A 14540-nucleotide genomic window follows, 5' to 3' on the forward strand; every position below is an offset into this window, starting at 1 on the left:
TATTGTGAATTTATTTACAAGAATTTAATGATGAGAAAATAAAATATATCGTAAATATAGGATTTAATGAGAGAGAATAGGAAAATATTTTTATTTCCAATTGGTTTAAATTTTACATGCCTTTTCCATCATTAATAAAAACATTTCTTATTTATAATACTTATTATTGTTTAATATGTATGTTGAAAATGTTCCTAACTTTTTTTTTAATTTTATTATTTAATCGTGACAACATGGATTAGCCAATTTGACCTAAAATGATTTAATTTCTTACCACCACCTAGATGAAAACACTATTTTTGTTAGGTAGACTTTAAAAGTATAAGCTTTTATGTTATTGGAATTATTAATTTATTAAATATAGAATTAATTAATAAAACTTAATGATGAGAAGAAACAAAAATGGCTTAAATATATGATTCAATGAATATGAATACAAGTTAATAACTTAAATGTTGGATCTAATGAGAGAGAATTGAATGCATTGAATATCTTTAAATTACCTCTTTTCAATTCATTTAATATCAATAACCGATTACCCTATTTGCCCTCATTTTTTATCAATAAATTTAAATATAAAGAGATAAATTTTATCCTTAAAAAATTCCAAAAATATTTTTGAGGCCATTCGTGTTTTTTAAAATAATATAGATTTTTTTAGCCATATCAATTAAATATCATAATGGCATCATCCTCCACAATGAATTGCGACATAAAATTCATTCAGATAGGATTTCCAGCTCGGTTTGTTTTGATTTGATCATTCAGATAACATTTACAGCCTCCGCAATGAATTGCAACATAAAATTCCAAGAGAAAGATTTTCACAAGGTTTTACAGTTTCAGATAGGATATGATGTATATAATCAGTCCCTTGAGTTAAAACCTCCATTCATATTTCAAATAAAATACCCATTGCTGGAGTTCACATTATGTGCCGTGGGACGTTGTAGGGTGCGTCTTGGAGGGCGCTGAACTCCCGTTTTGCTGCATTTGTTTGGTGGAAAATGAAAGAAAAACAAAAACTGACATAATGGTCACCCTTCTCTATCTCCACCTCTTTATCCCCAGTACTAATATATATATATGTAATACAAAAAATAAAAGTAAAAACAAGGTTGTTAATTGTAGGCATAAGGGCACGGTCATAATTTCATCATCTTCAGTAAAAACAAGGTTGTTAATTGTAGGCATAAGGGCACGGTCATAATTTCATCATCTTCAGTAAAAACAAGGTTGTTAATGGGATCAGGTAATATCCGAATTTGAATCCGATTTAAAAATTCAATTTGATATTCGATAGATATCAAAAATTAATATTTGAATTCGAATCCAATTAAATATTTAAATATTTGATTTGATTCGAATTCAACTAATTAATTATTTTAAATGATTAATAAATATATAAAATAAATATTTTATTTATATAATGTATATAAATATATAAATTATTCATATAATTTAATTATTATATATATAAATTATATAAAACATTTAAAAAATCTATATACTATATATAAGAATTAAATAATCGGTCAAATTCGAATATTTATCAAATCAAATCAGGTCATATCTGAATTCGAATCCAATTAAATATTCGACATGAATAGAATATCCAAATTCAACCGGTTATATATTCAAATTATCCAAATTCAATTCAATTATGTCAAATCTCGAATTCGAAATCAAATTTTCAAATACTGTTGGTGTTAAGGTGTGCTACCGTACTTACATATTTATTTAAAATATGAGAGGAGATTTTTGCATAGGTCATATTACTTGAGATATTCAAGTATTTATCAGAAAATACAAGGGAGATTTAAGTAATTTTCCCAATTAAAAAAGTCTAAAACGGTTCAACTTCACCAATGAATTATTGACTCTATTTCAGGTAACTCTTCAGACTTAAATTGGTAGGTGAATAAGAAATTACAGCCTCCACCCTCCACCTCTACAATTCGGATCTGCTCACAAAGAAAGCCTCAGAGTATATTTCGCCATGTGCATTGGGAACATTTCATAAAATTTTAGGGTAAAAGCCTTAAACTTCCCTTGAGTTTTGTACTAAATACTAATACCTCCCTTCTTTTACTTAAAATGGATTAGGACCTCCCCTGTAAAATATATACTTAGCCGTTATATATAACTGAACAGTTTTAAAAGGCAAATATGGCCCTTTTCGGTCCACTTAACACCAATTAGATTTCGACCCCTTCTTAACTTCGTAATTTTTATTAATTAACATCAATTATTTGACATCAACAACCTTTCTGTAAAGACTTCTTTTCAGTCAATGAGTTCCTCTCTAGTGAAAGTCTTCGGTTTTTTTTTTCTTTTTTTAACATGGAATTCTGATCATGGTTTTCAAAACCGGACCAGACCGGATAAACTGGAAACGGTTAAGTGATTGGTTCTATTTTTTTCTCAAAACCGGATTTTTGCAAAAAGCTGTTAATTTGATCAGCAAATTGCTGATTCAAGCGGTTAAACCATTCGAACCGTTCAATGGTTTTGACTATTTTTATTTTTTTTTAATTTTTTAAATCTTTTTATTTTTTGTCAAAATGGGCCGACCATTCGATTCGAACGATCGGACCATTTGACCTAGGAACCGGACCCTGAGCGGTTCAGTCTCCGGGTCAGTTTTAAAAACCTTGTTTCTCATTTCTTTTAATCCATATATAATAAAATTGAATACTGATCAGAAATTCAGAACCATTACATGTAGATCAAAATCTCTAACGTGTAATTCCGTGGGAAAAACTTTAGTTGTTGGGGGCCAACAGCCTCTGTTATTGACAGAATTTCTGGGAATGTCACGTTATTCTGAGAAAGGGTAAATTAGTAATTACATGTTAATTTATTTTTATTAAATACCAAAGCATGGGCGTGAATAGGTAAACTGCACAGAACATGCCCAGCCCAAAAACTGTCTCAACAGCCTATGCTGTTGGGCCCCAACAGCCAAAGTTAACTATACCAAAAAAGAATAATAAGTGATATCATAAGTAAGGGTGTCAATTGGACTGGATTTGGTCCAATCTGTTCAAATTCATTTTGATTTATATTAGTTTCAACCCAACCTTGTCTATTGACACATATATTTTTATCTTATATCAATGGATCAGATATTGGCTTAATCCAACCCAATCCAATATAATTTTGTTATGGACAGACCAGGTTCAATCCAGTCTCATAAATATTTTGGACCGGATTGATCCAATCTAATATGTCTTATTAGTCCATCCAATCCATCCAAATTAATTTTGGATTGGACGGATTACAATCCAAAACCGGTCCATTGACACCCTTAATCATAATCATAAGGTCAACTCTGAGATAATTCTCTACGTTTGGAAGCAGCAACAAAAACATTCATCAAGGCACCACAGAATCTGCCCTTTTCTAACTCATGTCAATAAACCACTAAACTGTTCGACGCAAATAACAGTTTTTCATGTCATTTTTTATCTTCAATTACTTTTATTCTTTCTTTTTTTTTTAATTTTAGAAACGTCATGCGCTGACCATTTGGATTGGGTGGTCGAACGGTTCAACCCAAACACTAGTAGACAAAGAGGTTCCGGTTTAGGGTTGTTTTTCAAAGAAAACCAGCCTACATTGTCAATAGGGCTATCCGCGCATATTCATAGCATTAATGGTGTTTCTTTGGATACTTTGTTAGGTGAACAAACGTGTCACGTACGTACGAAGAGTCCTGGCCTGTTGGCAGCCAAAACTGGTAGTTTTCTCACACAATTAGGGGTGACAATTACCAACCCAACCTAGTGATCGACTACCAAAAATACCCATTTGACCAATCTGCGGCTGCAATCGGGTCAGATTTTAATATCCTAAATTTCATTATTATCTTTCAAATAAATAACTCAAAATTCTTAAAAAAATAAATAGACTGTAATCTATCTCAGAAATCTAAAATTACAGCCCTTCCTAATCTATTAATAGTTTTTTTATAAATCGCATCTTATCCGTAAATTTGGCATCAATACACGATTAGAATTCATCTGACCTATACAGTGAATTCAAATTTCTGAAATGGATTGAATTATAAAAACCCCAAAAAAATAATTACTTTTTAACTTATGCATATACAATAGTTTAAATAAATATTAATGGGCCCATGTAATGCACAAAAAAATCTGATATCTAATATGATAATAGAAGAGATTTATTTTTTTTGATAACCAATGATAGAACATAGAAGGGATTAAAAAAGTTGGTTACATAGTTTCATTAGGTCAATTAGGTTAATTAAATTGATCAGGTTATGAGGTTGACACTATTCAAATGAACCAACCTGCGAACATCGTCTCTCTAAACTGTATTCATTGCGTTACTGTTCGTGAAAAGAGCAAACAAAATAGCATCCCAAGGTCATTACAAATTTACAGTCATGGTTTTTAAAACCGGATGGGATCGGATGGTCGGACCGGAAAAATCAGGAATTAGTTAGGTGATTGGTTCCGTTTTATCCTAGAATCGTTATTTCCTTCAAAATCGTTAATTTGGTCAAAAAACCGTTGACCGGGCGGTCGAATTGTTCGAACCATTTAACGGTTTGGCCGATTATTTATTTATTTTTTATTTTTTGGTCAGAACGGGCCGTCTATTCGGTTCGAACGGTCAGATCATTTGACCCGAGAACTGGACCCCTAACCAGTTCATTGTCTGGGTCGGTTTTAAAAACCTTGTTTACAGTAGTCATGTTTGGGCCAAAAATGTCCCATGGATGTCAGGAAATCCATAGATCTGATAAGAAATCAATCAAATGACCGTGTATCTAGGGTTGTTCATCAAACCAATGAAATTGTTGGTCGGTTTTTTAATTATTTCAGTCGGTTTTGGTTTAACTTTTGTGCTAATCTGAGAGGTTGGGTCAGTTTCAATTTAATCATTTGTAAACCGACCAAAATCAAATTGACCCGACTATAGATAAATATTCATATTTTATATTTTAAATTTATATTTTTTAATATGAGAATGTGATAAATTCCTCATACTTGCTACTTTAAAATATTTTGTATTATAATTTTTAATTTTTAAATTTATTTTTAATAATACCATTACAATTCTTTAATTTTAAATTTAACTTCTTAATTTATTTTTTTAAATTAAAATTTTTTGAACCAAACGATCAAACAAAAAACCAACTAAATTGATACAACCCGAATCAGCCAGTTTTCATCATTGGTCAGTCAATTTTGGGTGACTACTCCCCAACCTGACCAGGTCGATTCGATTGGGCAATTAACTTGAAATTGAACCGAACCAACCCATGAACAACTGTATGTGCATTTCTCATTTAAAACTTGACATAAGAGAGAATGTGCGTATAGGGGTGTAAACGGATCGAATTCGAATCGGATTAGGCAATATCCAAGTTCGATTTGATATCCAAAGGATATTGAAAATTAATGTCCAATTTCAAATCTGATTAAATATTCAAATATTCGATTCGAATTCAGATAATTAATAAATATATAAAATAAATATTTTATTGATATAAAGTATATAAATATACAAATTATTTATATAACTTAATTATTATATATAAATTATACAAAATATTTTTTATATTATATATAAGAATTAAATAATCAATCGAATTTGGATATTTATCGAATTGAATCAGGTCATGTCCGAATTCGAATCCAATTAACTGTTCGGTAAGAATAGGATATCCAAACTCGATCGATTAAATATTCGAATTATCCGAACTCAATCGATTAAATATTCGAATTATCTAAATTCGATTTGATTATGTTGAATATTGAATTCGAAATTGGATTTTCGAATACCGTTGACACCCCTATGTGCGTACCTAAGGAACACTCTATTGTAGAACAATGTTTTCTATAACTTTGTATTAATCTACAACTTCAATATATAGAACAAAGTTAAAAATGACCAACTCAAAACTAAAGAGAAATAACGGGCCTCGTACAGGAAAACCTGTTATTCAAGTAGATGACAAAAATGATTAAAAGAAATATAATTGGTGTTGTCCGATCCGAGGTGTCTCTAACCAAGATCGCAGTTAGATAATCATGCCAACTGGTGAAACTGATGTGGAAGGACGAAACCACGCATCAAGAAAGAAGATCAAAGGCCCGAGAAGTTGTTCCCCAGGTAAATACTCCGACGCTCAAGTCAGTGGAATGAAGGGTAAGTGGTCGGGCCAAGTAGATGATAACAATGCTGGTCTGAGCAAAAAGGCAAAATAAAAGTTTGAAGATCCAAAAATCCCTTACCTTGAGCGGAAGTTACCTATTTATAGCCGAAGATCCGTGTTCTATTTGGATGAGGCTTCCGGGGTTGTCGAGATGAGGCTACTTGCCAAGGTCTTCGGGATGGGTCCTCTTCCCCGGCAATGCCGCCTTCCTTGTCCGTGCAGAACTCTCCTTCTTGGTCGCACTTATCTGTTCCACGTGGTGCCGACGTGACTAGGGAGATAAGATGGCCGCAGAAGCTTCCATGTGGCACCTGTAGCCAACTCAACCATAACCCAAACAATAATCATTATATCTATTAATTTTTTGTTGATAATTTATGTTAGTTTTTTTGTTTATTTTCTCTTTACATTTGGTATGATTTCAATCTAGGTATATATTAGCAAGAGTGTTATGTTAATCCAAAATTTAAATCCCAAATTAAAATGTTAATTTATTTTAAATTAATGGTAAATTAATAGAAATTTTCTGTTTGAAACTTGTACCGTAACTTATCTGTTTGAAACTTGTCTTTCCTCCATTGTTGAAAATTGGAAGACTAATTATACTTTACCAAAAGGGCAGATTGAAAAAGCACAATACTGTCTTTCCTCCTGTTTGAATTCTACAAAAATACAATTAAAAGAAATATAACGAATCATTGTGTGGCCTTCAAAGACACCAAGCATTTTCAACTATGGCTGCAAGTCGGGCTGGGTTAGGTCGGGTTGAGGCCAATTCTAGTCCAACCCTATGCTCTAAACCCCCAACCTTAACCCTAATTCAATCCGACCTATTCAACCCTAACCCTAATTATTTCCTTCAACCCTAACCCAATCCAACCCGATGTCAACTTCGGGCTGGGTTGGGCCCAATTCAACCTTCCCATCCCTTAAAATCTAGTAGAAAAATAAGTATTTATTTATCATGAATTATGACATGATAGAATTTTACTCAAAAATATAAGTTCATGAAATCAACAATAATGAAATATAAAATTATGGAAATAAAATCACTAATAACAATTCATAAGATCAGGCAAATAATTTGAATCCATTTGATAGGTCACACATAAAAATTACAAAACAAATGGAAAAGACAAGTAGTCAAGTACCTATGAATAACTTAAACTAAAGAAAGGCATGATAGTATGTAGGGGGCTATACAACTATCCTGCATCTAAACAAATCAGTGTATGTTATATATATATGACATGTAGTAGAGTTGTAGACTAGTAAACTAGTAGTCTAGTACTATAGGGAGTCGGGTTTGAGTTGGGTCGAGTTGCCTAAGGGGTCAACCCTAACCCAACCCGAACTAAGGTCGGGTTCAAGAATTTCAACCCTAACCCAACCCGAACTAAGGTCGGGTTCAAGAATTTCAACCCTAACCCTAACCCGATCATCAACCCGGCCCAATCCAACCCAACTTTTTCGGGTTGGGTTTGGGCCAACCCGGCCCAAGTTGTAGCCCTAGTTTCAACGTGTCATCCAACATATCAAAGGAGCAGAGCCGTTGGCTCTAAATTCTAAAAGCAGCGAGGATGAGTGGCAATTGGGCGGGTTTGGGTGGGTTCAGCTTCAACCCAAACCATCTAATCCATTAACCTTTTAACGTTAAATTAAATGGATTAGGTTCAACCCAAACCCACCTTGATCTAACCCAATCCACCCAACCCGTTAATCTATTATTCATTAAATGTGACCTATAACTTGTAAAAAAATACATAAATTATAAAAACATAAAAAATTTGGGGAAATAATATAAATTATAGGAAAATATACAAATTACAGAAAATAATAGAAATTGCACAAAATTATAAAAAATAGAAAATGTAGAAAACTAAAAAAAATTGGAAAAACAAATAAAAACCAGAAATTACAAAAAGACAAAAAAATTGCTAAACAATATAACAAAATTATAGAAAAACATAAAAATGAACAAAAATAACAGAAATTGCAGAAAATTACAAAAAAACATAAAAATATAAAATGCTACACAATAATATAACAAAATTTGTAGAAAAAATGCAGAAAATGAAAAAAATATTAGACCACGAAATTTCATCTTCCGTGTCACTTCATCCTTTTAATTAAAAACCAGATGCTCCAGTGCTCTTAATTTCTATACCGCTGCAACAATCTCATTGCCTGGTCTTACCTAAATAGAAAAGAGGGATTTGATTTTTGGAAAATCACTGTAGACATACCAAAATTTGAAGTTCTCTGGTCACAGAAGGGATTTACAGCCCGTTGGAATTTCAAAGGAACCCTAAGGGTGGCTTCACCATTTTAGCCAACTACATTGGCGCTCTTTGCAAACCACACAACACAAATACCCAAATCTCGGAAACTACTCCAACAACTCATATCTGAAATTTAATTTATGTTTTTAAACTGCTCGATCCTAGGTGGTGCAAGAATCGAGGTCACAATCAAATGATACTTGCCAACTAGGCAGAGCTGAGGTGGAAGGATGAAACCGTACAATGAGACATGCAAGCAAGAAACAAGTCAGAGGCTCGAGGAGTTATCCCCCATAACGTTCAAGTCAATAGAAGTCACTAGGTGGTCGGGCCGAGTAGTTGGAGAACAGTGCTGGTCCAAGAAAAGTAATAGTATGAGAATCAGAAGTTTGATCCCTTACCTCGAGTGGGGAGTATCTTTTTATAGCCGAAGATCCGTGTCTTGATCGGATTAGACTTCCGGGGTTGTCAAGATGAAGTTAACCGCCAAGGTCTTCGGGATAAGACCTAATCCCCAGCGGCATTGTCCCCATTTGCTCTTCTGTCTTGGTCGTGTCTACATGACGTAGAGTTGTCGTGGCTAGAAAGGCAGAGTGGGGCCGCGAAGGTAACGCGATGCTGACGTAGCCAAGGATATAAGGTAGGCCACAGATGCCGACGTGATGTTGACGTAACCGAGAAGATAGGGCGGCCACGTAGGTGCCACATGGCGTCCAGAACCATCTCAACCATACCCCGATCAGTTTCTGTGAAGAACTAAGAAAAAAGAAAATAAGTTCTAGTAAAACCCTAGAAACATACCTGCGATTGGAATAAATTCTTTTTGCATCAAAATCAGGAAAGCGATAAATGAAACAAAGGATGAGACACTGTTGGTTCATAATACAACAACCTTTGTGCTGCGTCCCAAATTTGGGCTTTGACACTTGTCCGGGCTTACTAGAGACACGTATGGTGTCCTTGAATCCAAGCTGAACTCATAAATCAGAGAGAGAGAGAGAGAGGAGAAAAGTAAAGACAAGGAAGAAAATTGCAAAAGACGAAGGGGAGAAGTTAAGGCTTTGTTTTGATAGAATTTTACTTTTGTACTTTTAAAAATAGGGTAAATTACATGATCCCACTCTATTATGAGGTGAGAGTGACGAAGACCCCCTGTACATTTTTTGCAATAAAGACCCCCTAAAAGCGTTAAATTACTAAAATACCCCATTAACCTTTTTAAATTCTTTTTTTTTTTATTGCCATTTTCTCATAAAACTTAACTGGCCCAAAAGTAACAATCCGTTCACCACAGCCATTCTCTCTTAAAACTTACCAGAATTAGGGTTGTTATTTAAGCATAAGGTCTGAAGAGATGATGAAGAACCAGCTGGCATAATCTCAGGAGGTGGCATTCCTGGAGAACTTCTTGAGCGAGAGAAGAAGAAATTGGAGAGATGAAGAAGACAAAGAAACCGACATGCTTTTGGGATGGTCAGCTGAGGTCGCCAACGACCTGGGGTATATTTCATTTCGTCTTCAATGCTGGCAGTGCTTATGGCATGGCCATCTACTTCTCCATGTTGTCACACCTCCCCCACTACCAAATTCATTCTCCCAAGTTCTCGCTACGAAACGGATTCTGACAAACCGTACACTAATGGAACTGATGCTTGGTCTAGATTCATACAGACAGGTTCGTCTGTGGTTGAGATCAGACGGGCTTTTGGAGGACTTCGATCGGATTGGTTTACAATATTTTAGAAGGGTGAGTGGTCGGCCCGTTTGGGTGATTGGGCCTACCGCCTCTTCCTTGGCCTACAAAACCCGTACGGACAAAGCCGCCAGGATCACCCCAAATCAATGCATCGAGTGGCTCAATATGCAGCCTCCAGATTTTGTTTTTTACGTTCCGCTTCACAAATGATGGAATTGGCTATTGCTTTGGAGGCAAGTGGTAGGAATTTTATATCGGTCATTAGGCAACTTTGAATTCAGAGCAGATGATTGGTTGCCTGAGGGATTCGAGGAACGAATAAAAGCACAAAACAAAGGATTATTGGTGCGTAAATAAGCACCCAGGTGGATATTCTATCTCACATGTCTACCTCTACCTTTCTGAGCCACTGCAGTTGGAATTCAATGACGGAAAGCTTGAGCCGTGGCATGCCAATCATCGAGTGGCCAATGCCGCCGATCAGTTTTACAACACGAAATTTTTGGTGGAGGAAACTAGCATTTGCATTGAGGTTTCTAGGGGAAACGAGTGTTTCGGATGGTCGGCTCTCGGTCTTGGATGGGACCGAGATGTAAGAGAGCTTCTGCTTGTTGTTCTTCAATTTGCCATCACAGCCATCAGAGGAACCCCCTTCGGAAGCTCTCTGTTAGTGTTCTTCATTTTCTTTCTCTGTACTCTAGAGTTTAAACCAAAGAGAGAGAAGAGGGTAGTTTGAGCAAAGTAAATGGGATGAAGATAATAGCAGAAAAGGAGAAAAAGCTAAAATAAATTAGAAAGGGTAGTTTAGGGATTTAGAAAACTTTAAAAAGTAAAATCAGAATCTTGTTCGAAGTTATCTAATAGAACACTAACATAGGGAGGGGTCTTTGTTGCAAAAAAAAGAAAAAAAGTACAGGGGGTCTTTGTCACTAACCCCATAGTACGGGGGGCCTTTGTAATATACCTTTAAAAATATTAAAGTATAAATTACATAAAATACTTTCACTTTGGTATTTTTGCTTTGAAAATCGTTTGAATAAAAACTTTAGAAAAGTATGTTTTCCAAAACAAGTGTCATTTTCTATTTGGCAAAAGCATGTCTGCTTTTACTTCCGATGACCGCTTCCAATGATTTTGGGGTCAGAGACTGGTGACGACGGTCCAACTCTAGAAATGGCGAGCGGAGGTAAGGTCGGTAGTTTTATCAAAGGGTGGTCACACGTGACCACCTATTTGCAGGAAAATAAAAACACAATTTCGCCAAAAGCACAAGGTATAAAAACCTAACTTCATGCTTTTGGGGTTTTTCATACTTTTAAAAGTACTAGTAAAAGTGCACGTGTGTGTTGCATGTGCCAATATCAAATGATGATGATGATGATAGTCAGCAACCAAATGACCTTACTAGTTGAATCATTAACCTATTTAACCAGAAAAATTGACTATGATTAAGACATTAATTCATTTTTTTCTTTGTATTTTAGCCATTTCTATCTTTACTAACAATAATTCTTATTTTTCAAACATATTTTTGTTTAATATGAAGAATATATAATATTAATGCATGTTCAAAATTTTCTATAAAATTTACAAAAAATTCTATATTTTTATTTTTTATTACTTAATTTATGAGATAATAAAAATTACTTATTTTAGGGCTGCAAGTCGGGCCGAGTTAGGTCGGGTTGAGGCCAACCCTAGCCCAACCCTAAGTTCTAAACCCTAACCCAACCTGACGTTCAACCTGACCAACCCAACCCAACTAATAAATGACTTCAAAAAAATATTAACTAATAAATATTAGTATATATACACACACATTTTAGTTATTCTATTATTTTTCAATGGTTACTAATTATATCCCGATACTTTATATAAATCATTAAAGAATAGTTTTTATGTTTAAATAAATTAATTATACTCACATAAAACTCCTTTTTTATTATTGTTTGGGTGGCAATTTACCTTTATGATACACCTTACATTTCCGATACTTTAAACCTTGGTTACAATCCAACCCGTCAATTGCTTGGGTGGGTCGGGTGGGTTGGTGGGTTGGATTGATAAATTGCCACCCCTAAATGTAGCTAATGGTTTGGATGAAAGCGAAGTATAATATTCCCGAACGGGAATGATTTGACTGATTTTCTAAAAAAAAGTTAAAATATGAGGGGTTTGAGTGTATCACAATTTTGAAGTGCAACTTGATCCAATAAAGTGGGGCGGGGGGGAAGGATAGTGAAGGGATGAGAGATCCATCATATGGATGGTCGAACCCTGTAAGAAGGTTGGGCGAAATTTCAAAATTTTCTCACTCTCCCATGTGGGAATCACATTCCCTATTTTAGAAAACTACATTTTCAATGATCAATCTTGAACCCAAACCAGACCAAATCTGAAACCAAAAAGGAGTGGAGGGATATACCTGATACAAAGTAGTAATAACCTCCAATGAAGGTGTTCACGCCCAAGGAAAAATCCAAAAACTGTTTCCGCCAAAGATGACACGGAACAGGATGAAGCAGAATCAGCATGATGGTTCTTCAGCAAGAATCTGATAGAGGGCTAGTGAGCACGACTTCAGATTACCTTTTCAACCAAAAGGTAATATCAAGAACCCTTTTTGATCGCTTCCACAGGTGGAGATCGAACTGGTATGGCGGCAAGAGCAGGAGAGAAGGAGATAGTGCACTCAAACTGTGTTGTCTCTCTCTACAATTCAGCAGTCGGTCAGATGATCTGGAGGTTCGCCCTGCTCTTCTATTTATAGCCTTAAAGAGAGGTTTTCCTAATCCCATTAGGAGTTTCCTAATCCAAATCTTGTATTTGGATCTGGACTCTCTTTAAGAAATAAGATCCCTTATCTTATCTGTAGATAAAGATCAGCCCTCCTAATCTAATTAGAAGTTTCCTGATCCAAATCTTTATTGGGGTGTAGACTCTTTGAGTGGATAGGGATAATCCCTTATCCTATCTGCTGATCTAAATCTCAGAACCGCCATCTTTTAATTAATCTCATTAAGCCAGTTCGAATTGGGCTTTAGGCCCATTAAGTCCATCTACTCACTTAGCCTCCTAACTGCTGCCTAGTTGGTTATCTTGTATGGTGTAGGACCCAAACATTGATCTACACATCAGACACATGGGCTCAGCATAGCCTCTGTTATAAGGCCTGGCCGAATTCACTGTAGGAGACAGTGAACCCCTGAGTCTATCACCATGGGCTCTTAATGGGCCCAACATTTACACTAAATGGTCATTGGGTCAAGTCACATTATAAAAACCCAAGGACTGTGGGCATATGCAAGATTAGCCCATCAGGTATTACCCTCAATGGTCTTACACTTAACCTCTCAGGCCATAATGATCAAACACTGCCCGACAAGAGAGGACCTCTCCCTCGGCTGCAAAGTATAGTGCTGCACTCTCTACTCACATGGATCCTGGGAATTAAAACCTTTTGCAAACATTTTGAAACCATATAAATATAATTTGCAAAACAAATTTCAACGGTTGAAATCAACTGCTGGTAGTTTAGGTTTCCATCAGAGAGAGTGCATCCCCGATCATTCACTTTGTCCGACAAAGGGGCTGATCATGTCATTATGATCACCCACTCAGATGAATTCTCAGACTGTCCCAACATACCCAGGTTTTAACCCCCTTTAAGGATCTCACTGGTTGGCATATCAAGACAGCCCAATCCGACACCTAGTGTAGTATCATAATCGAGTCTAGGGGTCAGGTGTGACATTCCAATTTTCCCATCTATCTCTAAGGTATAGGGCAATACTGGAGTTCTGGTCTGGTTCAGGGTTTCAAGAAAACCCACACTACATGCACCTCAGGTCTCACCCTGGCAGCTGAGACAAACCACCCCAACCAACTTGGCGACACATCAGTGTCTGCCTTGGCAAGATAAATCTCCCCAGATATATCCAACGGCTATGAAGATTTTAAACTAACACGAATCTCATGTATCCAGTTTAAGGGTATTACACAGAAACACACCATAATAACATGAATCAAATTTGTACTTTATTCATTTACAATAAATGTCATAATGTACATCATTCCGATTGGAGCTAAGGGCATACACTATCTAACAGATAGAGGCCTTGCTGATGTGGTGACATGAGAGGAAGAGGGTTAAGAGCCTAGGAAGGGTATAATGAGGAGAGAGACTCAATGAAGGAGAAGGCATGGTTAGGGAGAGGAGAAAGAAGGCCTGCTGACATGGCCTGTTTTGTGTTAATGATTTTCAAATGAACTTGGATCTTAATGGGATCCGATGGGATAAAATCCACATCCAATCCCATTATTAATTGATTCAGGTTTTAAGATCTGTATCCGAAATAATTGGATGATA

The 14540-nt window shown here is 35.6% G+C and overlaps 1 pseudogene; it reads left to right on the forward strand.

Annotated features, from left to right (window-relative positions):
- Window positions 1-9934: 9934 nt before the first annotated feature.
- Window positions 9935-11057, forward strand: LOC148804254 (UDP-glycosyltransferase 92A1-like; annotated as a pseudogene).
- The last annotated feature ends 3483 nt before the right edge of the window (window positions 11058-14540 follow it).

This window comes from Nelumbo nucifera, chromosome 1 (assembly GCF_055504915.1).
Source record: "Nelumbo nucifera cultivar China Antique chromosome 1, China Antique-T2T, whole genome shotgun sequence".
Lineage (NCBI taxonomy): Eukaryota > Viridiplantae > Streptophyta > Magnoliopsida > Proteales > Nelumbonaceae > Nelumbo > Nelumbo nucifera.